The following is a 23,028-nucleotide window of genomic DNA, read 5'->3' as shown; positions in this document are numbered from 1 at the left end:
TGGAACACAGAGTGAGCATCAACACCTATTCTGAAGTGGCAGGAATATTCCCTGCACATTCACCAGAAATCTCAGACATGGGCACAGCAAACAGTGTCTGAAATGACTAGGTGCAAGTGGAGGTTGTAGCATCTTTCCCTGAAGATAAGGAAAAAGACAAAGTGAATTTGATTGCCTGTGGACCATGCTACAGACATAATGTGGAGGGCTGAAATTGCAAATCTCCTTTTTACTCATGGAGGATGTCCTCTGTGCTCAGGGATGTGCAGTTTCCTGGCACTTCCAGCCAGATGCATACCCTCCACAAGAAATGTATCTATCGATGGAGCCGTGATGGGAGCTTTTCCTCAGGATTTTTGACGCTTCAGGTGTGGGAACAGTCACCGGTGCTCAGCTCAGAGCAGGTCCCAACAGCAACAGGACACTTCAGGTATGCTAGGGAGTAAGCACGGTAAATCAACTTCCCTTGCATAATGCTTCAGACAGAAACCACTGCTCCATCACGAGCAAATGGGCATACCCGGTTCCCAAACTACTTGTGTTCAACATCCCGACTCTATAAAGAAGCCAAAAATTGTTAGTTGATACCTGAAAGGCACAATTTAGAAGTATTGTTGTTTCTCTAATTTTATTATATTTTAAATGGGTGATCTCAAGTTCCTCTGTCTTGCTTGAATAAGGAAAGAATAAGCTTTGTGATTGCCATTGTTTACACAAAACACTCATTTATGGGAATGTGCTGTGCTTGTATTTCTCCAATAATTGCTCAGACTCTTTCACTGAGCACAACCAAAGACCTTTGCTTTCACTCTGCATTAGGAAGGTGCAGTGAATTTCTGAGGATGGCGGCTGAATACAAACCTTGCTAGAGCAGCTGGCACACACCCACAGGTTGGTCACAAATTATTTTGCTGTCCTGGTTTGCCTCTTTGTATTTTTAACTCAATGAAAACAACGTCGACAGCTATTAAATCTATTGGTCACAGCATGGCAGAAAAGTTGGGATACTTCCCCAGGATATTTTGCTCACATTTTCATATTCCTATTGAGATGATCAGGAGTTGTTGTGTGAAATTTCAGTAAAAGACTAGTGTAGGTTTTATTCCTGTTCCAGAGAGCCAGAGACAGTGTCCTAGTTCTCCCCTGCCAGCCAAGTGCCCTGACCACCCCAACCACTGCACTAACACCAGATCCTCTTCTGCTCATCTGAGACTCGTGCTCTTGGCTGGATCTGGGTGCAGCTCCAAGCTGTAGGACAAGCTCCTCCTTGCTTTCACGCCGCCTTTCCCAGGTTATCATATCCGTTATCTAGTAAAAGCTCCATGATAGAATAATAAGCATGAAAACTACAACAACAAAGTATTTTTTAAGATTAAAATGTATCCTTTTTATTATTTTAGCTCTACTTTTCTTTGCTTTGGGTCCCTCTGGAACAACACCCCTTCCATCAATATCCCTTCTAAATAAAGGAGGTGGGTAGTTACTCTGAGTTCACTCCTACAGAGGATATATCTTAAAATCATTGAATCACAAATTATTTTTTATGACTGCAACATTTTTCTGCCATGTTTGCAAGCAGAATATCTCACAGCTAGAAACACATGTTAAAAATTATGTCTGGTTTTCACTCTTGAATGGTAGATGTCTGCTCTGTCACCCTCATGCACAAGCAGTTGATTGACAACCAAAATGGAGGAAAATGAATATATGCTGTGAGCGTGCACAGCTTTGTGTTTTGAGCTTAGATGTCTAACTTCTAGAAAATGAGGTGATGCCTGTCTGATTTTTGAGAAATTCTCTCTTAGGCAAATATAGAATACTGGTGTAAAAAAAAAAAAAAAAAGTCTGTTACAGGCTTTATCTGGCTCCCATTAAAATCGTTCAAGCCATTTGCTTCAGTTGGAGCTGGATGGAGCTCTATGGAAGTATTTTCAAACCACATGGCATATTCTTTCAGAAGTAGCTGTATCTCTCTTTTCTTGCAAATGTTTGTTGTAATGTCTGGCTAATCTCATATGAAGATGCTGGAGATTTATAAGTTGCCATTGTTGGTTTTGTCTGTACTCTCTGAAGGCCACGGCCTCTAGAGCTTACTTGTCTTAACATTTTTGCAGTATGCATTTCTGAAATCCTGTTTGTTAAGAATACTACATCATAACAAAAGCTTTGAAATAGCACCAGGAGACATTGCTCTTGCCTAATCGCAGAGAATCACATGCTCTAATTCTGCTTGAGGAAAACTAATCATATTCAGCATATGAGAAAAAGAGCTGCATGCAGTTGGAGATGACATGATCATTTGCATTGGAGGTAAAAATGAAGGGTCATTAATTTTATAGCATTAAATGAAGAGAAGTGTTAAACCTCTATAATTAGCTTCAATGAATACATTTCAAAGACATCTTCACAAATGAATGTAGGAAGTGTGTATCTATATATACTGTTGAGAGAAAATTATTATATTCAATCCAACCTCATATACTGTATCTGCAAATGTAAATACATATACCTTGACAGACTTCTCATTCTTTAAAATTGGTTTAATTGTTCTGGCCTACTAATGGACATAATTCCAAAATGGCAATCTAAAGATTTCTTTGCAATTGTTGATCTTCAGTCATCTATGGTCCTCTGAACATAAGCTGTGATTTAAATCCCATGTAAATTCTTCAGTATTGGTTGTATTGTCCAGGTCTATAACAGCTTATCAGCCACTTTAAATGTATTTAAACCATTTTATGTTAAAATTATATGTTTGGCTTTAGTTTCAGAGTTTGGGGTATTATTATTATTGTTGTTGTTGTTGTTGTTGTTAGTATTAGTATTGGTATTGGTATTAGTATTAGTATTAGTATTTCAGGTTTCTTTTATACTGGGAAAAATTTACTGCAATTGGGATCAGTCGCTGCAGTGACTAGATTGGTGCTCCAGAAAAACCAAGTGAGGTAATCAAATACAAAAGAAACATGAAAGAGTCTCCATGTTAAAAATAGTAAAAGGAATGTGACACTTTACCAGCTCTAACAATGGGAAGGGATGAAAAAATTCTCCATGGAAGTTAACAGTGCGCTATAGGAAGTCAATGAAATATGGAAACCAACAAGGCCAAGAGCTCAAAACAAAGTCAAGAAAGCCCTGTCACCCTGGGAACCCGGGCCTGCCATTCAGGGTCAAGCAGAAGTTCATTTCACCTACTACCCTTCCTCTGATGTGATGATGTTTACAAAGCTGTCATTACAAACACATTTTTATAGTATTAAGTGTACTTTCCAAGCTGTTTGCTGCTATTATTTTAGATAAATCTATTATCCAAGGAAATTCTTGATATCTGCAGAAATACTGGTCCTTTTAAAAGTACTGTCCTCAGAAGTTTCCTTAGTCCTGTTTCCACCTTTACTCCAGCTGAATATCTCTTTCTTCTCCCTGGAGGCTACAGAGAGCACAGGTGCTCTTATTTCCCTTCAGCAAACCAGTCACTGACTCCTATACTGTTATCTTCCCCTTCTTAGTCACTTTTCTCAGTTAAGAAAACCCAGGTCTTTTGAGCACCCTCACCACTGGAGATTTTCAGTGGTCTTGAATGCACACTAGTAAAGCTGGCTGTTGTTTTCCAGTCTGTATTAGCCAGGCAACCCCCCTCAAAAATCCAGGTTTTTTAGGTCCTGCTGAAATCACAACCTCAGTGTGGACAGCAGAGATGCCACTGAGGTTTCTTCTGGCTCATATTGTACAGTCAAGGTAATATCTTACAGGGGCACTTTGTGTGCATCCCCTGCTTGACCTTTCTCCATCATATCAGACCTTCCTCTCTTTCCCTGTCTCCTCTACAAAGCCAGTGGTGTTGACCTTGTCTCCACTAGACCTGCCTGCTGCAATCATCTCTCTTTTTATTTTAAAGCAAACAGCCAGGTATTTCCTATCATTCTGCCCTTGGTGCTGATGGGAAGAAACTCCCCTTAAATATCCATTTTTCTCCTTGGAGTTTCGCCTCCCTCCTCTCCTTTGCCATGACTCGTACTCGCTGAAGGTCACACTGTGAATGTCTGTGAAGAGCCATGCCAGCTGACCAGGCATAAAGGTACAGGGGAGAGCCCGGAGCTGCAACCTTCCTGCTCATTCTGCCCTTGGCTCATGCCCATCTCCTGTGAGGCAGCTGGGACTGTGGTGCTCCATAGTTCCCCAGTGTCTCCAGTTGAGATCAGGGATTGGTCTGCCCTTGGTAGTGGTTTCTTCATATTTCCTTACCTGCCTGTCCTCATCCACCATCTGTATCTAGTCATATGTTTGGCTTCGATGGGTATGAGGAGTGCCTTTTCATTCTGTGCTTGTGCAGAGCTAAGAACAAGTGGGCTCAGCATCTGAGGTAGACTCTAAGCCTAGCTGGGCTAATACTGCTACAGTTAGAAATGAGAAAAAGGCATGATGCAAACAAAACCTTATTACAAATAAAACACCATCCATGAAACAACCAGCCCAGTTCGTAGCTGCTCCGTTGTAGTTGTTGGATCAGTGCAATCACACTAGGGACAAACGTGATCCAGAGTCTAACCGGCATGAGAGGGAGGTCTCCTCAGTAACTCCCTGGGTCTGACTCAAGCAGTGCTGTACAAATGCTGTAAAAAAGTAACAAAAGACGTAGTGTGAGTGACAATACAGAGACTGAGAAGGAGGAAATCTGGGCTCTTATCTTAGATCAGCCACTAACAAAACATGTCACTCTGGGTGACACCTCGCATCTCTTTTTCCCCTTACACCTTTATCTGGTCTCCATGTTTAGACTGTAAACTCCTCCAGGCAAGGATTTGTTCTTACAACCATACAGCACTACACACAACAGGTAACTACTGCCCAAATTAACAAAGAACCCCCAAAGCTGTAGATCACCCAGTCCTGTGCTATCTGGTGGTCCTTTTGATGGACCTTTTCATGATTCTTTTGATTCGTGATTTGAAAAGCTGGTATGACATGAGAAAATAAGAGACAGCCATGTCTACCAAGGAGTTAAACAGGGATCAAATAAGCATAAAATCCAGGGCAGCTAGGAAGCGTGGTCAGCAGGCCGGGGGGCCTGTCAGCAGGACACAGCACCTAGGGTGTCCCTGCGGGGGTACACCACCACCCTGGAGGAAACAGGACCTGCTGCTGGAGCCACAAATGCTTCCCAGTGCACTGGCACAGGATGGCTCCAGGTGAGGGAGAGGATGGGCTTACTGATCTTGTTATTCTTTTATTTTGAGGGAAACAAAACCCAGGAAGATCTCAATTTGCAACTAAAAGACCAAAAATATTAAACAAAAATAACACAGATCAAAGGCATACTCATCTACCAGCCACAATATGAAAAGCAAATAGTACAGGACTAGGAATGTGTGACATTATAACATTTTTATACAAACTGCCTATATGCCAGAAGTATATTAAAGCAAAAGGAAAAAAGGAAAAAAAGAAAAGCAAAACACCATAACAAAACACTGAGCTCAGCAACCTGAGAGGAGAGTCCTGGGCACAGTTAACCAATTTAAAATTAGTTATCCATATTTCTCTAGCTAGATGTAAAACAAGGGGCTTTAAACAGCCTGACCTCATAAAAACAGGGTGCAAGAAAACAATAGAGAAATAATCCTTTCGACATGGTCTCAACAATGCAGCATAACGTAATCACACCTGATGTGAATAATGGTCCTTCCTGCAGCCCCGTCCCCCTGCGACTCTGCACTGCCTTGCTGCTTCACTCCATGCAAGGCAATTACTAGAGACTTTACTTTGCTACAACTTATTTCTGCTGAGCACCTAGAAAAAAACAGAATTGCAGTTTTGTCTGCTTTTCCATGATACTCCAGATCACAAAGATTTCTCACTTCCACAGTGTTCTTCTTACTGTCTACTCAGAAATAAGTAACTATATCTATTTTTTTCTCTTCCCAAAATTTTATATAGACCGCTGGCCTGGGTGAGGTAAGGATTTTCAGGGGGTAGTAGAGCTACAAGAGTAGAGTTTCCAAGGCCCAGTGACCCTTTGATTTTTGAAGACTTTTTTTTCAGAAATACCTTATTGCTAGGGTGACTTTTAGGTTTTTGTTTCACAGCAGATGTGCCAGCTATGTCTATGTGGATATGCTGTATAGCTCCTGAGCATATTTTTTTTGTTTTCAGATATGCTAAATTTGTTTGCAGACCATATGGCTCTTTCCATGTTAAGGCCAACCACATGGCAAGAGGCTTCTCTAGTGCTAACAGCAATGTTGTAGATTGTTGACATGTGCAGTGCTATACTAAAGCCTAATCAACAGTCTCCACCAAGACAAATGAAAGTGACCCTCCAACTATTACACTCAATCAGCTTTCCTAACTGCTTCAAGCAATTAATTCAGAAGACTTTTAGACCAAATCAATGAAGGAACCCTTCCACCTGACTTCTTATTATATGTTTCTCCTATTACAGCTCAGAGATACTACAAAAGCATATATGCCTCAGCAGGCTCCCCAGGAAGGAAGGTTTCCCAGCTCCTCCTCACATGCCAGTGCGATGAGGCTGCATGAGGAGCTGCTGTTTGCTGTCAAAGTTTTGATGCATACTTTGCATTTTTAGGTTCTGCTTTAAATAGGTAGCTGTGAAGAACACACTTCTCAGTAGAGGTGAAGCTAGAGGTAGGCAGAACAAAGAGCACTTCAGTTTGATCTGGAAGTCTGATTCATCTCTAAATCTGGGCAAGGTAGCAACACGAAGTGGGTCTGGTGGAGCGAGCGAATGATCTGTCTTCTGCAGTAGGTATTCAGATGATGAACTTTGCATGTTTAGGAGATGCTTCTCTGTAAAACTTGAGTCCTGGCTACCTTTTGCACCCTTCTGGCACAATGTGGACTGCCAGGATGCCTACTCTTGACCACTTGCTCCTTGCACCCAGAGACCCAAAGCCTGAGTGGTGAAATTAAACAGGGAGCTTAAATCTGTGGATGAAAGGTGTGTTAAGACACTTTCCAGCATCTGAGTGTGGGCTGATCTGTCAGTATAGAAAGAGACATAATTATTTACATCTCATCCAGGGAAAGGACTGCTACAAGATATATTGATGCCTGGCAGCAATATTGATTTGCGTCTGTTGAAATTACTCCCTAGGCATTCAGCCACATCAGGGTTACTGGAAGACCTGGCTCCCCAGGCATGAGCCCGCAGTCACTGATGGGACCAGTGGTGAGGGTGGCATATCCCTTCTCCTCATGCTCTTCCAGCTTTTGAATGGGGCCCCATTTGTCTGCCTGTTGAGTGTCTGGGGGCTTTGGACAGTTGAATGATGTTTGAAAAGTGTTTGTAAATGGTGGAAATGAATTATCAGGCTGTTGAGATGAATGAGGTTTGCACAGGTGGACATTGTGTGTGTGTGTGCGCGTGCACGTGTATGTGTATGGACTTGTTTGGTGACTCCTTGAAGTAAATTGGACTGACATAGGCTTGGATGCATTGCTTTAAAATTTGGATCTCATTTTATCACTATGTGCCCTATATGGGTAAACATTTTGCAAGTGAGCAGTTCATCTGCATGTACAGAACTGTGTGCAAAATCTGGATTAAGGCCTAGACATAGTATGCTTTGTATTGTCTCTTAAGAATTTTCTGCCCCAACGGCTTCTGATTTCTTTGGTTTATCATTCATTGAATGCATATGGAAAAATGGATGTCTAAAAAAAGATGGTCTGGAGGTTTTGGTTTGTCAATTATGTAATGATTTATTTACCCAGAATTGGAATCATAAAAACCGAAATACAGTGATATTTCATAGTCTCACTATTACAACATGCCCCCCCCCCCACCCGCTATTACTGAGGGAGAAAGACAAAAGGAACCCCACTCCTTCAATCCCACCTAAAGACACCTCCCTTGTTATAGTCAGCTTCATCTCTCAACCATTTTGCCGTCATTCCTAGGAATGAGCAACTTGCCACACTGGTATATTTTTTACCACATTTAGTAATAATTTTAAATTATATTATAACTCATGTATGTTTTCTTTAGATTGGGAGATCATAATATTTTACCCCTCCAAAAGCAAGCCAACACTGCTCTTTGCTGACGTATGCTTTCTTTTATGATTTTATTATATAAGATATACATTTGGTGAAGTCTTTTCTGTTTGTTTCTCCAATTAAATTACATTTAGGTTTCACATTCCCAGGGTTTCACTCCTGTTTCTTAGTGGGAAGAAATGGGTCATTACAAAAACATGATCTTTTTGATTAGTTGTGAGAACCAGAGCTAGTGTATGCTTTTGGATAGAGATGTGGGACTTGGTATTATCAGGGCCCTTTAGATACACTGACTGACACCAGTCCTTGTTGCTGATTTTAACCTCTGGGGAGATATTAGCCGTGTTATCCCTTAGTCAGAAGTACCAGATCTGCCAGGAAACTCAGCTTTTATTTATGCAGTATTTAGATGGCTGCATTATTCATCAAGTGCTCAGGATCAAGAGCCTGACTAAACTCACCCGCTCACTGTCTCAGCCTTGGTTCATCAAATCTGTGTAACACAAATGTCTCCATCCCCTGTCTCAGCCAGGTGCTATTGGAGCCTCTCAAGATTCAAGTCCCCACACTTACCCCTTCAAATGAAACACATTATCAATAATAGTCAACAATCATTCTGATACAACATTTCAAATTCTTATAACCCATGTATTAACTTAAATGGCTAGAGATGCTAGCCACTGCATAGTGGTAACCCTCCACTCATGTGTAAACCATTCCCCTGTTGTCAGCTGCCTCAAGCAAGAATGATTAAAGCTTGTGTGACACATTTCTTTGAAAAACACTTAATTCTGTATCCCATCTCTATGTGACTTCTGGGATTGGGAGAACGGCTCAGCTACAGTCAGTAGTTTCTCCATTTTAGGAGACACCCTCACACAACAGCAGGTCTTACTTTTCTGGCCTTGATACTGTTTGCAGCCACAGTTTCAAATACCATTGTTTTTCTCAAATGCACATAGTTTCTTGAATCCCAGGTCATCATTCTTTTTCTTTTTCTTTTTCTTTTTCTTTTTCTTTTTCTTTTTCTTTTTCTTTTTCTTTTTCTTTTTCTTTTTCTTTTTCTTTTTCTTTTTCTTTTTCTTTTTCTTTTTTCTTTTTCTTTTTCTTTTTCTTTCTTTTTCTTTTTCTTTTTCTTTTTCTTTTTCTTTTTCTTTTTCTTTTTCTTTTTCTTTTTCTTTTTCTTTTTCTTTTTCCTTTTCTTTTTCTTTTTCTTTTTCTTTTTCTTTTTCTTTTTTCTTTTTCTTTTTTCTTTTTCTTTTTTTCTTTTTCTTTTTTTCTTTTTCTTTTTCTTTTTCTTTTTCTTTTTCTTTTTCTTTTTCTTTTTCTTTTTCTTTTTCTTTTTCTTTTTCTTTTTCTTTTTCCTTCCCTTCCCTTCCATTTTGCACACCTGTAAATCTCCAATAAAGCTAGGATTACCTTCCAGCTACACAAGCATTCTGTTTTTTTCAGGTTTTTGTTGACTAGAATGGCAGTATGGGACAACTCATACTTCCTGGACAATGTCCTATAATAGAAGTAGTAAATAGCTGTGGCAAACAAATATAAGTTCAGTATTTTGGTACTGTTTTCCACCAAACCAAATGAAAAATAAGAGGGACTAGTGATTACCTTGTCTAAACAAGGTTTTCTTGCTTGAAAGTCCTGCTCTACAAACATAAGCAGCCTTTGTCAGACATTACAATGTCAAGTGTTTTTGCAGTATCCAGATCTTTCCCAGTATTGCATTCAAACAGCAAATCATAAATCTTCAGAGAAAATGAAATGCCTTTACTCTTGGATAACACTTGTGAAGCTCATTTTGGCCATCATGCTGAATGTTATACAATCACTCTCCACTGACACTGGCCTCTCAAAAATAAAGTTCTGAAACATTTTACATGTAAGGACTGAGCATCCTTGCCTATGTAAGCATACTGACTTCCAGTTTTCACTGATACCTATGACATATTCGTTAAAACTCTCCAGATATGACCTGACAGAGGTATGAGTGCAGCACCAGCATGATCTTTGGAAGTACCTGTGAATAAGACAGACTTCAGCTTAGAGTGGGACCTCAAAAATTATCTCGGTGTTGCAAAACACTTAAGGTTTGCCTTCATGCCTCTTTGGTATCCTTGACAAAAAATCCTTGTTTAAAAAAAAAAAACTAGTCTGTAAGTTTTCAGCTGTATTAGTAACCTTTGTTGTCTGTGCTTTCCTTGCCATGCTCACATCATAGTTTCTAGCACTATGGACATATATTCCCATCCTGTTACTACTGAATGATCCGAGATCAGTATGACAAGGTGGGCAGCGCAGCCCTGGGGCAGGTTGCTGAAAGATACTGGTTTTCAAGACTGGAGTAGATAAAACCATGACAGACCTGATCTCGGGCTGGTGGAAGTCCTGCTTTGAGCAGAATTCTGGACTAGATATCTCCCCCCCAGCCAGCATTTCTGTATGCCTAGTATAAGTTAATGGTCCATTCACCCTGAGCCATGATACTGGTGAATGCTTTGCAGAGGATTTTCTGTGAGCTAGTGGTGCTGTTGTCATCCTCTCTAAGTCGAGCACTGTGCAAATCCTTGGAAATTTTTTGAAGCTGTATAATCCATTGTAACGCCTCCTTTTTTAAATGCTGGGCACTGTCTTGACTTGTGTGCTTTGCCATAGTGTATTCAGGTCAGTGCTAGTTTTTATTGATTCCAACTTTGATCCTGGTGACTCTTTTTGCCACTTGTTTATTTTTGTGCCATTTTGGATCCCTCAGAGCTCACAGTGTCCAGCAGTCTCTGCTTTTCCTCAGCTTCAGGCGGAAGCAGCTGACTACATTTGCCTGGAAAATTCTGATTGTCTTGTCAAAAGTTATTTCTGGGTCCTCTGATTGTTCCCCAGAACGTCTGGCACAAGGACCTCATCCCTAATCAGGGGCACAGCCCAACAGCGAGATTGCCCCCTCGGGGTTCAATCATTCAGAAGACTTCAGTTTTCTCACTTTCTTCTCTTGTCTACTGAAAAACATATAAACCATATGCTGAAGAATCTTATGAAAGCCCATACATTTATACAGGGTGCAGGATTCCTCAAATTTATGTATGACAGTTTCATAGCCCTCTCTGCATGGATTCACTGAAAACTATTAAGAATATCAAGAGTCTGAGAACCAATGATTGCCAGAAATAAAGCTGCTTTCTGATGATCTTCCCCTTTGGTGGTGCTTACAGCTTGCAGAGACAGGGGAAAGTCCTGTTTAAACCATCTCCAGTTGTCCTTGCCACGTCCAGCAATTTCATGATGCATTTTTTAACTGATCCCTTCTGACACTCGAGAATTTTTCTGAGGTTTGCTTTATAGGTAGTGGCAGGTATTGTTCAGCAACTGGCCAGAATCAAGGCATCTACAGACTTCTGCTTCATTTGGCGCAGTGCGTGATGCAGCAGCTGGTCCCACAAGTGCATTTCAGAGTCCCTTGGAGGTACTGCTTCCCACAGGGAAATACCCCAACCAGTCAGACGGTAGCTGAGCTTGTCCTTTTGCCAACTCTGCAATGGCTTTTCCAAAGTAAAGGAGGTTAGGAACAAACTGGTGACTGGCAAGGTCCCCTGTCAGCCAGGCTTCTGAGGCAAGAAGGAAATCTCCAGGGAAGAGACTTGTGCATCCCCTATGCTTTGGAAGGTCACCTTATGAAACCTGGCTTCAACTCCCTCTGCCTTGCCCTTATGCTTAGTTCCCCATCTGAGTACCTGCCCTATTATGGCTGCAGAAATCCTGTGTAAAGTCATGTTTCATGTTTGAGGTGATTTAAACTTATTTTTTTGCTGCAGGGTTTGGTTTTTTTTTTCCATTTAGATGTTGGATTATGTTGCCAAATTAGATCTGAAAATAATCTTGTGACTTTACTTGGCTTTTCTGGTAGAAATGTCTCTTCATAATAAAGTTTTAATTGTTTTCTGCTATCCTTAGTTCAATGAAGTATTTTTGAAATCCTTTTGGCCCTGGAATTTACTCTACAGGTCTGATCTTGCTGCATCTCAGTTCCTAGATTTTTCCTTATTCAAATCACCATCTTTGTTTTTTGCTGGCCAAATAACTGCAAGATATTTCTTCTAATTCAGTACTCCACCAAATGCCAGGAGTGTCCCTATAACTAGCATACAGTGCATGTTAATAAGACAGTGTACAATAACGGCAGCATTAGTGTTCACTGTCCTGCAGCCTCTGACGACAGCTGGGCTTCATAAAAACTGTACTATCACTTAGTGAAATGCGTCACCAAGAAAAGGAAATGGGCCCACAAGCAGTGAGCCCACAAAGTCCATAGTTCCTCTTCTCTTTTTTGTTTACACAAAACAAGAATTAATTTTGCCTAGTGTTATACTTAGATCCAGATCAATCTGCTGCAGTGTTGAGCAAGCACACTTTCATTACTCCATCATCCATTTTTCTTCCAAAGCTATTTTTTAAAGCCTTGAAAGCATAAAGTATCAAACTGTTGACATTCTATCAAACGATAAAACACATAGGCCTGATTCATTGATGGTGTCACATAAATGATCTATGGAATTACATCAGAGATCATCTCGGATCCTTATGTCATTATGGTGATTACATACTAGTTTTACCAGAACTAAAATAAAACTGGAAGCCTAAACTACGTTTTTGTAAAACATAACTTCTTTACCCATTTTTATTAGATGTGTCCTCTATCTTGCAGTATACTACAGACTAGTCATTTTATAGATAAGCATGTTGTTCTTCTGCCTACACTTGGATACGTGCTATGTCAACATTCTTTTCTTAATATTTGCCAACGTATTTGCAGCTGTAGGTAGCTGAGGTTCTTCGTTAAAATAGGAAAAGGTCCTATATACATCAATGAATAAAATAACTACTTCAGGGTTTATTTTATTTTATTTTTGAAGGCATACTTTAACTAGCAATGTGATAACAAGCACATATGCGAAAGCATATTGAGACAGTACTTTACAATGAATATTTTAAGGAATGCAAGGAGTACTGGAATAGTCAAAATGGCATATATGCATATTATGCATACATCATAGTGTCTATATATGTATATATAACTTGAATTAATTATTTAAAGAAATTGCAGAAATCATCTCACTTTATGATAGCATTGATTGGTTATTTTACTTGGTGGTGATTTAAAACTGAATAATGCCTCAAAATAATTCAATTTTAAAATAATGTATCTAATCGTGGAAGAAGTATTCCAAAATAATTTTCTTTTTCAGTTGGTAAGGATTAAATAACAAAGTCTGTATGCTTTATTGTGGATTTGGACTATTAAACCAACTACATATAAGCAGTGCTGATTGCAATATAAAGAATTATTCTCCTGGGTCCTGCTTGTATTCATTCTCATTCTACACTTTAAAAACCCATTCATCAATTACTCTGCAGTGGCACCAGAGCTTAGCATGTGCATATTATATTTCACTCATATTCCAGTGCAGTCTTCTGGAGAGGAGGAGGGAGACTGTGAGTGTGCGTAGCATGTATGACTCCCCGGCATACACACACGCACACATAGATCTGCGTATACATTCATAGTGCATCACACGTAATTGCCGAGAAGCCCTTTGCAGGAGGTGGATGTAATAGTCTTCGTTCCCCACTCCCCAGCATCTCTTGTAATATTTGGGGTCTTAAACCAAACCAATCTTGTAAACAGTTAGGTGAGCGTCAGCACCAGGAGTTTTTTGATATGCAGCATAAGTGAAATGCTGCATAATATAAAATGATGGCGCTATTAATCCTATAGCACTGGTGATTCCCAGCCCCCTCTGCTATTGATACCAACACCATTGTCTCTGGCTTTAAACTTCATCAGTATGCAAACGGAGTGTCACTATGATGGGTGGCAACTTGGTTGGATGCACTTTCTACATTTCTGGCAAATGAGTATAATTATTTTCAGAGCTGCGGGCAACTCATGCATGTTTTATCCTCCATCTGGACCTGCATGGTACACAATAGTGATAAAAGATGATTTCCCCCCTTGGATGTTCATAGGCCATCATCGACACCGTCCTGATGAAATGGTCATGTATCCCCTAGCACTTCTATATCTGCCACAGCTTGACAACAAAATTATTTCCCTATAGTACTAAAACACTTCAAATATTCAAGCCCTCTGTGCATATATTTGTGTTTTGAAGCATTCAGTGTTAACGTAATGTGGTAATTTATAAACTGACAAATTAACTATGCAGAAATCTAAGCAGGGCCTTATGAGGTCTGCAAAGCAGCAGAAAAGAAAGCAAAAGCTTTTTGCGCTCTGTAATAATAATAATCTTATCAAGTGTCGAAGGCAGGTTTTAGTCTCTCATTGTAAGTGCTTTTCAGTCCTGGGCTTAGTTACCTTATGCTGAAGCTGAGATGCTTTGAATCAAACTATTGTTATGATTGCAGCTCACGACAAACTGTACTGTCATTGCTTGAGCAAAAAGGGGAAATACAAACTTCCACCACTGACCATGCAAAAGGGAAAAACATGAAGGCAAAAAGGCTAAAACAGAATTTACCAAAACTAAACATTCATGTCCATGATAGAAAATAAATAAAGTCCATCCGAGCAAGAAGAATCAATATCTGCAACCTGAGATTGCTCACAAGAAGAAGAAGAGAAAGATCAGCTTCCTTTGTTTCTTTGTTATAAAATGATTTTAATGATTAAAATCTGTCACTGCAATCGCCCCCCTCAGTAAGCGCAGGGTGTCCTTACAGGCTCACCGTTGATTCCAAAACAGCCAGACACCAGGATTCACACCACCTGTACCAACCGAGGCAAAGGACAACCTTCTCACTTTTACTGCAGGAGCCTGATTCCCCCTGAAATAAATTAGAGACTAATTTTGCCAGACCCTGGGAGAGGACTCGGTGTCTTCTGCTTCCCCATCCGCCTGGTGCAGCCAGGTCCTCGCTGGGGGCGGGCCAGGCAGGGTGCGTGGGCACTGCGCCCCTCGGGGTGTCCCCGCGTCCGGCTGTGCCGCCTGTGCCACCGCCCTGTGCGGGGCTGCCAGCATCAGCGCTACTCATCGAGGCTGTGCCAGGGTCGCCATGGCAACAGTGTAATAGATCTGCCCTTATTCAATCCCAGAGGCCACATTGAAGCGCAATGCAAAATTTGCTGGAGCCTGAATTCCTTTCAAGTCATGGTTCATGTGTCAGGGAACAAGTCAATGCGCAGACAGCGGTAAGCACAGGGATGGAAAGAAAGCTTTACTCTCCCGTGCTGCATGCTCGTGGTGACATTCAAATGCCAAGACCCCTCCGGACGCCATTTCTCTCTCATTTCCTGGTTATTAATTCACTCTTTGGACAGGGATGTCAGTGGGATGTGGGCAGCCATGGTGGGCAGAGGGCAGCCTGGCAGCCCCAAGGTGACCATGCTCCACCCCTGGTCCCCGAAACCACTGTCCCCCTGAGGAAAGCAACCCTCTCCCCAGGGCACAGAGCACGCCCTGAGGGGCCAGGGCTGCCTCAGCAGCATTCTTGGTGTCACACAGCACAGGCAAGAGCAGCTTGTAAGTGAAAGCATCCCCTCTACAAAGTTTGTCTTAGTTGTTAGCTAAAGCACAATGAGTTTTTTTAACATCTTGCTTGGCTGTGGTAACGAGAATGAAACATCCTGCAGTCCTGATGTCCGAAAGCCCTGGCCAGGCATGGGGCTTCTCTATATCACCAGTACAGCTGTGCTCCCTGTCACACCAGACATATTTCTTTTATTTCAAAGTCTCATGCTAATACAGTTGGTAACAATTCTACAGGCTTGCTCCTTATTTTTTCCCCCTACAGTTGCTCCAGAGTCAGGGAAGCCATCTTCATGTTGGAGGCCAGCCAGCCGTGACTTGGAGCTGTGGAGAGAGGGAGGCATCCTGGGACAAGAGTCAGTGCTGTTATTGCCAAGACCCAAATGCTTGCGTAAGAAACTTTGCAGTCCTAGAACTAGACCTCACTTACTCATCTCTCCAGACAGGGACCAAGGCACCTTCTACACCTGCCCCTCACTCATGGATGCACCCCAACAGAAACCTGCCCAGGAGGAAAGCTGAAGGCTAGCACGGTGGCAGAGCATCCCATGCTGGTACATTGTGCTGCAATCTCTGTAAACCAAAAAGTGCCGTGAACACAGTCTCACAGCTCTTCTTAGATGGCTTCTATTGGGACTGGCCTGCTTGAGGCATGTGCTGGCAAATTGGCATCCAGGCTCTCTGCGGTGACACAGCAGAGCCAACAAGGGACAACCAGAACCTTCCCTGGACTTCTTCCATGACCAATTGCTTTTTTCTCATTTTGGTCAGCTCCTGGCAGGCAGGGCTATTCTGGGAGCCACATCCTTTGCAGGGTGAAGATCTTCTAGCAAAGGACTTGCAGTGTCCAGCTCATGGTCTGTGGCTGCTCTGCTGGCTGCTTTAAATTTACTTCCCACCCCTCTGATGGGGTGAGAAGTGTTGGCCACCCCACAGCAGCCCACCCCAGCCCTCCTCACTTTCCTCTGCCAATGACCAGTGCCCTGACGTGCAGCAGGCTGCTTCTCACCAATGGCTTCCCAGCGGGGCTTGCATGGAGCACAGAGAGACAGCATCAGCTTCTGCAATGCAGATTATTCATTTTAAATGTGTTTTTATTTCTTTGGCTGGTAAGATGGTTTCTTTTCTGTTTTATTTGTCGCTTGTCTTCCCTAGCTTGTATGCTGAAATTGGCACTTCATTTTCACTTCAGTCCCAGCCTAATATTAATGAAAGCAGCGATGTAAGAATGTGAAAAAAGAAATCCAATCCTTACGCTCTGTGAACCCACTCGTGATGGATTAAATACAACATTTTTCCTTATATATTATGGAAATAGTTCTTGCATGTCTGAAGACACATGGTATTATCTAAAGTACCCTATTCAGGCATGCAAGCTAAGTTGCCTCTGCTGTACTCTGAACAAACAGGATCAGGCTAATGGTGTTTTGTGTAAATGAGGCACATGTTAGAGTGCATTCAGGTTCTGTTTATCTAGTTAAGATTCTTCTTTGCAAGAACCTTCCAGTCTTCAGTTTCCTTGTACAAATGTCCCTTGCACTGGGTATCTGGGGGATGGGGGAAGGTCTAAAGAAGTTCAAGATTTTACAGCTGAATTGAATACTGAGGAAAATGGATACCAAGGTCAGACTGAGATAAAGAAATTGATTCCAAGGGCAGCAGCACAAAGGAAAAGGCCTAGGCTCCAGCAAAACATTTTCCTTATCATTGTTCTGCTACACAAAAAAAAGTCAGTTGTAATAGAAGATGACGATGGTGGGAAAATGTTATGGAAACTGAACATAGCAAAATTTTGTTGGTGATTTATTGTATATGTATTTTGATTGCTCCTATCCCACTGTTCAGCTTCTCTGCACAAAACTGCGGCGTGGCAGACCCTGGTAATGGATTCCTTCCAGCAGACCCCTGCCAGTTCTGGTCATTGATCCAGACGTATATGCTGGCTCAGGAGCAAGAGGCTGCATCTACATCCTGCCATGAATATTTTCAGGAGTAAGCTATTTCACGCTTTAGTGTTATTACAGTTTTGAATATGTGTATAATGCAGTATTGTATATCAAACAAACCCCTGCATAATATTGCAGATGTGACCCACTCTGTTTCATCTGTGGTACTGAGGAATGGGAGGGTAGCAGCACAGAATTAAGAGGTTTTCTACTGTGGCTCCCCACTAATTATTACAATATTTTCAAGACAGTACCACAAAGTGCCACATGGAATGTATTTATATTCAGATAGATTTCATATTGTGCTAAAAATAGGCAGCTTCACTTAAATCACATGGATATCTACTATAAGCTCAAAAAAGCCTCCGTATGCAGTAGTGCAGAAGAAATTATGTAATTTTTTTTTTTCCAGAGCAAGAGTCTGTGGAGTTTTTCTAATCCATAAGGAAAAACTGAAATTGTTAGAGCAATGGTTTGGGACATCTGTAGGCCAGAAAGCAGAGCCTAAATTTGCACAAGGCATACACAGTCATTTGCAGACCAGCTGATTTCACCTAAACAAACATGGGAGCACTTTCAACTAGCTAAAAAGATATTCATGAAGCAGAAGGGGTTTTTTTAGAAACAGATAGAGCTGCCCAGGCATTAGATCAAAGGTGAATCTCAAAGCAACATTACTGAATCAGGCAAGGAGCCTCCCAGCTGCCCATGGGTATTATTTTCCCACAGCTCCTTTCAACTTGGCTTTCAGTTGGTTGGTTTAGTTGCAGAAAACCACTGCAGTTTTGGTGGTTGTTTCAAGTCATGCAAAAGTTTTTTAAAAACACGCTTATAGAGAAAAGCAGGGGTTGAACCACAAAGCTTGTCTAGAAGTCACCCCAAAAAGCTAGAGGATGAGGTTTCATGGTACAGACCTGAGCCAGTAGGAGAGGGGCAGCCTCACACCTTGCCAGACATGGGCTGGGCTGGGGCATCACCTCTTCTCCCACCCCAGAATCACCCAGAGAGGCCCACGCCTCCAAGGGCTGCCACCCACTCCTGACCTCTGCAGCCGTGTTCGAACGCAGTTCCCTTGCACCTCTGTGGGGAAAATGCCCTCAGCAAAACCCCAAGGCTTTAGGAGCCCTTCCTGCTATAATGTGAGATCTACAGCAGGGACAAGGAGCTCGCCTGCAGAACCTGTGGATGGGATAAAGTCCTATGGAGTGTTTGAATCTGTCGAACCAGTTTCAGAAAGAAACTATTGATCTTTATTCTTACCAGTACAGAAAACACTTACTGGGCTCAAATAAAAAAAAAACAACTTTATTATATAATTTAAAGGCTGTTTGCAGAATTCTTTGGATGTTATTGTTCTCTCAAGGGCACTCCTTAAATTGATTTAAGTTATATGTTGGGTATAATATTCTCTATGAACTAGGTGTTTGCCACCATTTCCAGAATTCCACAAAGTCCAAAGACTTTCAGTATTATATAAAAAAACAAAACTCTGTCTTAAATATAATTGTGTTAACTTTTCAGTCCAAACCTGATTATAGAAAGACTATATGTGAATGCAAGACCATGTATGATTACAGAGCACTGCTGAAAACTATTTACCACTTTACCACTGGATGTTCCTGCACTCTACTTCTGTTCTGAATTCTGCTAAATCTGGTTCAGTTCTGCATGGCGGCAACAAGTTCTGTAATCTGGCTTATGTGCTGTGTGAAAAAGCAATTATTTCATTTTTAACATGACACCTTTATCTTAATTAAATATAGCTTTATTAATCCTCCATGCACCCTTTCTGTACCATTTATTATTTGATGTACTTTCATTGTGTCCCTTTCACTTTGGTTCTTTGCCTGCAGGATCAGCCTGCACTGGGAAGCTCCAGTGAAGCTGTTTCCTGAGGTTGGAGCCACGCATGTTCTTTGCACAGCCTCATGTTCACATGTACCTCAATGCCAGTGCTCACTCAGGGGACAGAGCTGGGCATCCTATCGATCTTGGGGTGCTCCTTGCAGGGCAAAACACGTACATGAGTGCTGCTGGTCTTTTCCACACCTCATGATATGAGAGCTTTTCCAGCCCTCTAAACCTTTCTTGTCTTTGAAGTTGTCCCTGAATTTTTACTGTTTCTGTCACATCTGTGGGACAGAGCGGTGAGAACTGAACACAGCCCTCCAGGTGAGAGCATACACTTGATTTATGTAATTACATTGTGGTCTCTCATGTGTTGTTCTTGAAGCTATTCATGATAGATCCTTATGCCCTGGTAGGGCTGCTGACTGTTGCTGTTGCTGAGCTAAGGTCTTCATCCATTTATCCACAGCAATGACTCCCAGGTGACTTTTACACACTTTGGAAAATTATACTCTTGGTCTATTTTGTGAATATCTGCACTTAATTATTGATATCTCCACACAGCGCTATTCATGAGCACAACGAATGAGCTCTGTTGGGTATTGAATCAGTAAATTCATTGAGGATGTGCCCTGTAGACATGCCCTTAGCATCTGAAAAATAATGTATGCATAGGACAGACCGTTCCCCGCTTACAGCTCAGATAGTGACACTGAGCCTCACCTGCCAAACTGCTGCCCTGTGTTCATCTTGCCTGTCTCAGCCTGGGAATTTTCTCTAAATCTTTTCAGTGTTTGATTAATGTTAATGTGAGGGTTATTGCAAGAACTCTAACTCAACTTCCCAGCTTCTTTTTTTGATCTTAACAAATAGGTTAGAGGATGCTAATTCTAGAGTGGGACTTGGTCCATCTTTTTTATTATTAAATGCAACAAAGCACCATCCTAAAGAAAATGTCAGCAGTTTGAAATCTTGCTGCTTTTTTTTTTTAATTTAATTCTTGTCCAGAAAGAAAATTTCCATTTCATGCAGAACAAAAGTTCTGGAAAAAAAAGGATTTAAGACATTTGAGAGTTTTTTTCCTCTGTAGTTTTGAAATGTTTAATTTCAACTTTGCCCAAATATTTTTGCTTTAACATTCTTACTTTTATAGTAAATTGTAAATATAACTAAAATAATAACCTTAAGTATTCATGTCGTGAAATGAAATTCTTGTTATAATGAAATGTTGCAACATAATTAAAACTGTAAAGTTCAGGTGACTCATTTTGACCTTTTTGATTGCAAATTTCATTGAAATTAACATGTTCCTATGAGACAATGTGATTCAAATAAATTTGCTTTTTTTTTTTAAGCAGAAACCTGTTCTATTAAAAAAGTGTTCAAAAGTTCCCACTGTTAACCTTTGCCATTTCAGCAATTTACAGCCTGTTCTTCTTCTTTTGTGTTCCTTAGCCAGTTTCCAAAGCAGGACAGTTTTTCCTCTGTGTACTTGGCCACTTTTTTTCTTTTGTAGCTTCTCTTGGTGGACTATACTAACAGCTATCAAAAGTCCAAATAATTTTTATCCTCTATTAATTTATTAGTGCATTCTAGGAGATTAGAGAGTCACCATTTTCCTTTGAAGAAATTGTGCCAATTAGACTCCATTGTGATCTTTAATGCTTTTTTATTGTTTTAACTATAATTCTAACAATTCAAAAACTAGCATGCCAGACTTTTCAGGTCATTCATTTTTGAAGGTAAATACAGCATTTTCCATGCATAAATTTTCAGATAAATTTTCCAGTTTCAGTAAAGTTGTGTTTGGTTCAGCTCAGCCATTTCATCTTTAAGCCTTCTGGCGCTGCTGCGTGCCTTCCACTGAACCAGGTAGCTTACTCCTTTACAATTTATCACTTTGCTTCAGTATCAAGTTTTCTGGGATACCTCTACCTCCAACAGCACCTCATTCTTAAAATTAAATATGTTTTCTGAACAAGAAAACTGTGATTTTTTTAAATTACTTTTGTGGAAGATGGAATAAAGAAAATTTGGTAGAACAATTTTCCCTATCCAGATTTCAGATACCACTAGATTTCATACATACAAAGACTGAGCTCTGCTGGCATCTTGTGCAGTACTCTTTTTCACCAGAGTAGTAATACTTGTAGCAAATCAGAAGCCTGAGCATTGCTGGGCTTTTATAGACACTATGGAAAAGGGGAGGTAAGTGAGATATGAGGATAATAATTATAGTGTCTTGCAGAAGTTTACACGGAGCTTCCTCAAAAAGTGTCATGGGAAACCTGGCAGTAAAAAAAAAATATATTAACCAACAAATAGGATGAGTAGCACACAATTATAACTAGTTAAGATGGGAAATCATCTAGTCCAGTCACTTCCAAAACTAGTGCAGTAACCTGACAGCGTGCCTTACTTTGTGCCTGTGTAAGTGCCCGGGCAATCACACGGGGATCACAAGGGGAAGGTGGCAGAAGCAATTGTGTGTACACTACAGATGTAATTTTTTATTAATTTCATTATTTTATGACTGTAAAAATATGTGCATTCCTACCTATTTGTTAACATTTCTTTAAGTGCAGAACTGAGCTTCATGGGAAGAAGTCTCCTTTGATGAGAAGCAGAGGCCCATTAGGTTAGCTCAAGGAGGGAGCTGACAGCAGATAGGAACACCTGGATGAAGGCAACACCTGGAAGAAGAAGTGGCATTACCTCTCTACCCATTATATCCTCGTTACAAATTCAGCTCTGGGCACTGGGTATAAAGACGCTGCAGACCACTTGTATCCGTCCCGATATGACATGGGGTCAGGGTAGGATCTATCCACATTTGCATGTCTGGTTCAGAGCAACAGCATGCTTGAAAGGTGAGTAACACCCAGGCTGTCTCCTAAGTCAAAGTAAAACCTCTGAAATGCCTGTCGTGCAGATTTTGGGCACCAACTGCTTTGATCGATTCATCTTCTTGACTTTTTGTTATGTAGACAGAATCAAAGGTGGCTTGACTCAACTTTATTTCAAGTACTGATCCAGTTTTGTAATCCCACAGTGCCTGCAGCCTGGAAAACAAGAAAGCCTCACACAAAATTCAGGACTCCCTGCACACCTCGCCTACTTCTGAATCACTGAGTGTTTAAAACAAGGGGCATGGCCCCAAGTCCCAGGTTTTGCAGAGCTGCATAAGCCAACCACCTCTTCCTTCAGCAGTAACTGAGTTAAAAAGAATTTGCATAAATCGAATATTTGCAGCAAAACATGGCAGACAAAGCTATGATCCAATGAGATGGAAGGACTTAAAATCTGAAATATCTCAAAGAAGAGTATGTAGGTAAGCAGGAAAAGACATCACTTCGAAATGACTAATGCCCATATTGCTGCAACCCTCATAAGGGCTTCAGAGATAAGATGAACCAGCAGTTAAGATCCCAATGTCAGGTGGAAACCAATTACACAGCTTTTACAGTAAATAAGACGGTACATAACAAGGGCAGGAAGAGACCCATGTTAATTGTCACCCCATCCAGGTGCATATGAGGAACACTGGGATTGAGTTTTGTCAGTCTCCTACCAATGAAGCCTGCCATCAACTGAGGAGGAGCAGAAGATTGGAGAGCAGTCCTGTCATCCATGGGAAGAGAGAAATGGCATCCACTGTCACTCTGACTTATCGC

The sequence above is a fragment of the Platalea leucorodia genome (assembly GCF_965183815.1).
Source record: "Platalea leucorodia genome assembly, chromosome: Z".
In the NCBI taxonomy this organism is placed as follows: Eukaryota; Metazoa; Chordata; class Aves; order Pelecaniformes; family Threskiornithidae; genus Platalea; species Platalea leucorodia.
The sequence above is the reverse complement of the archived record's forward strand: the minus strand, read 5'-3'. Positions refer to the sequence as shown.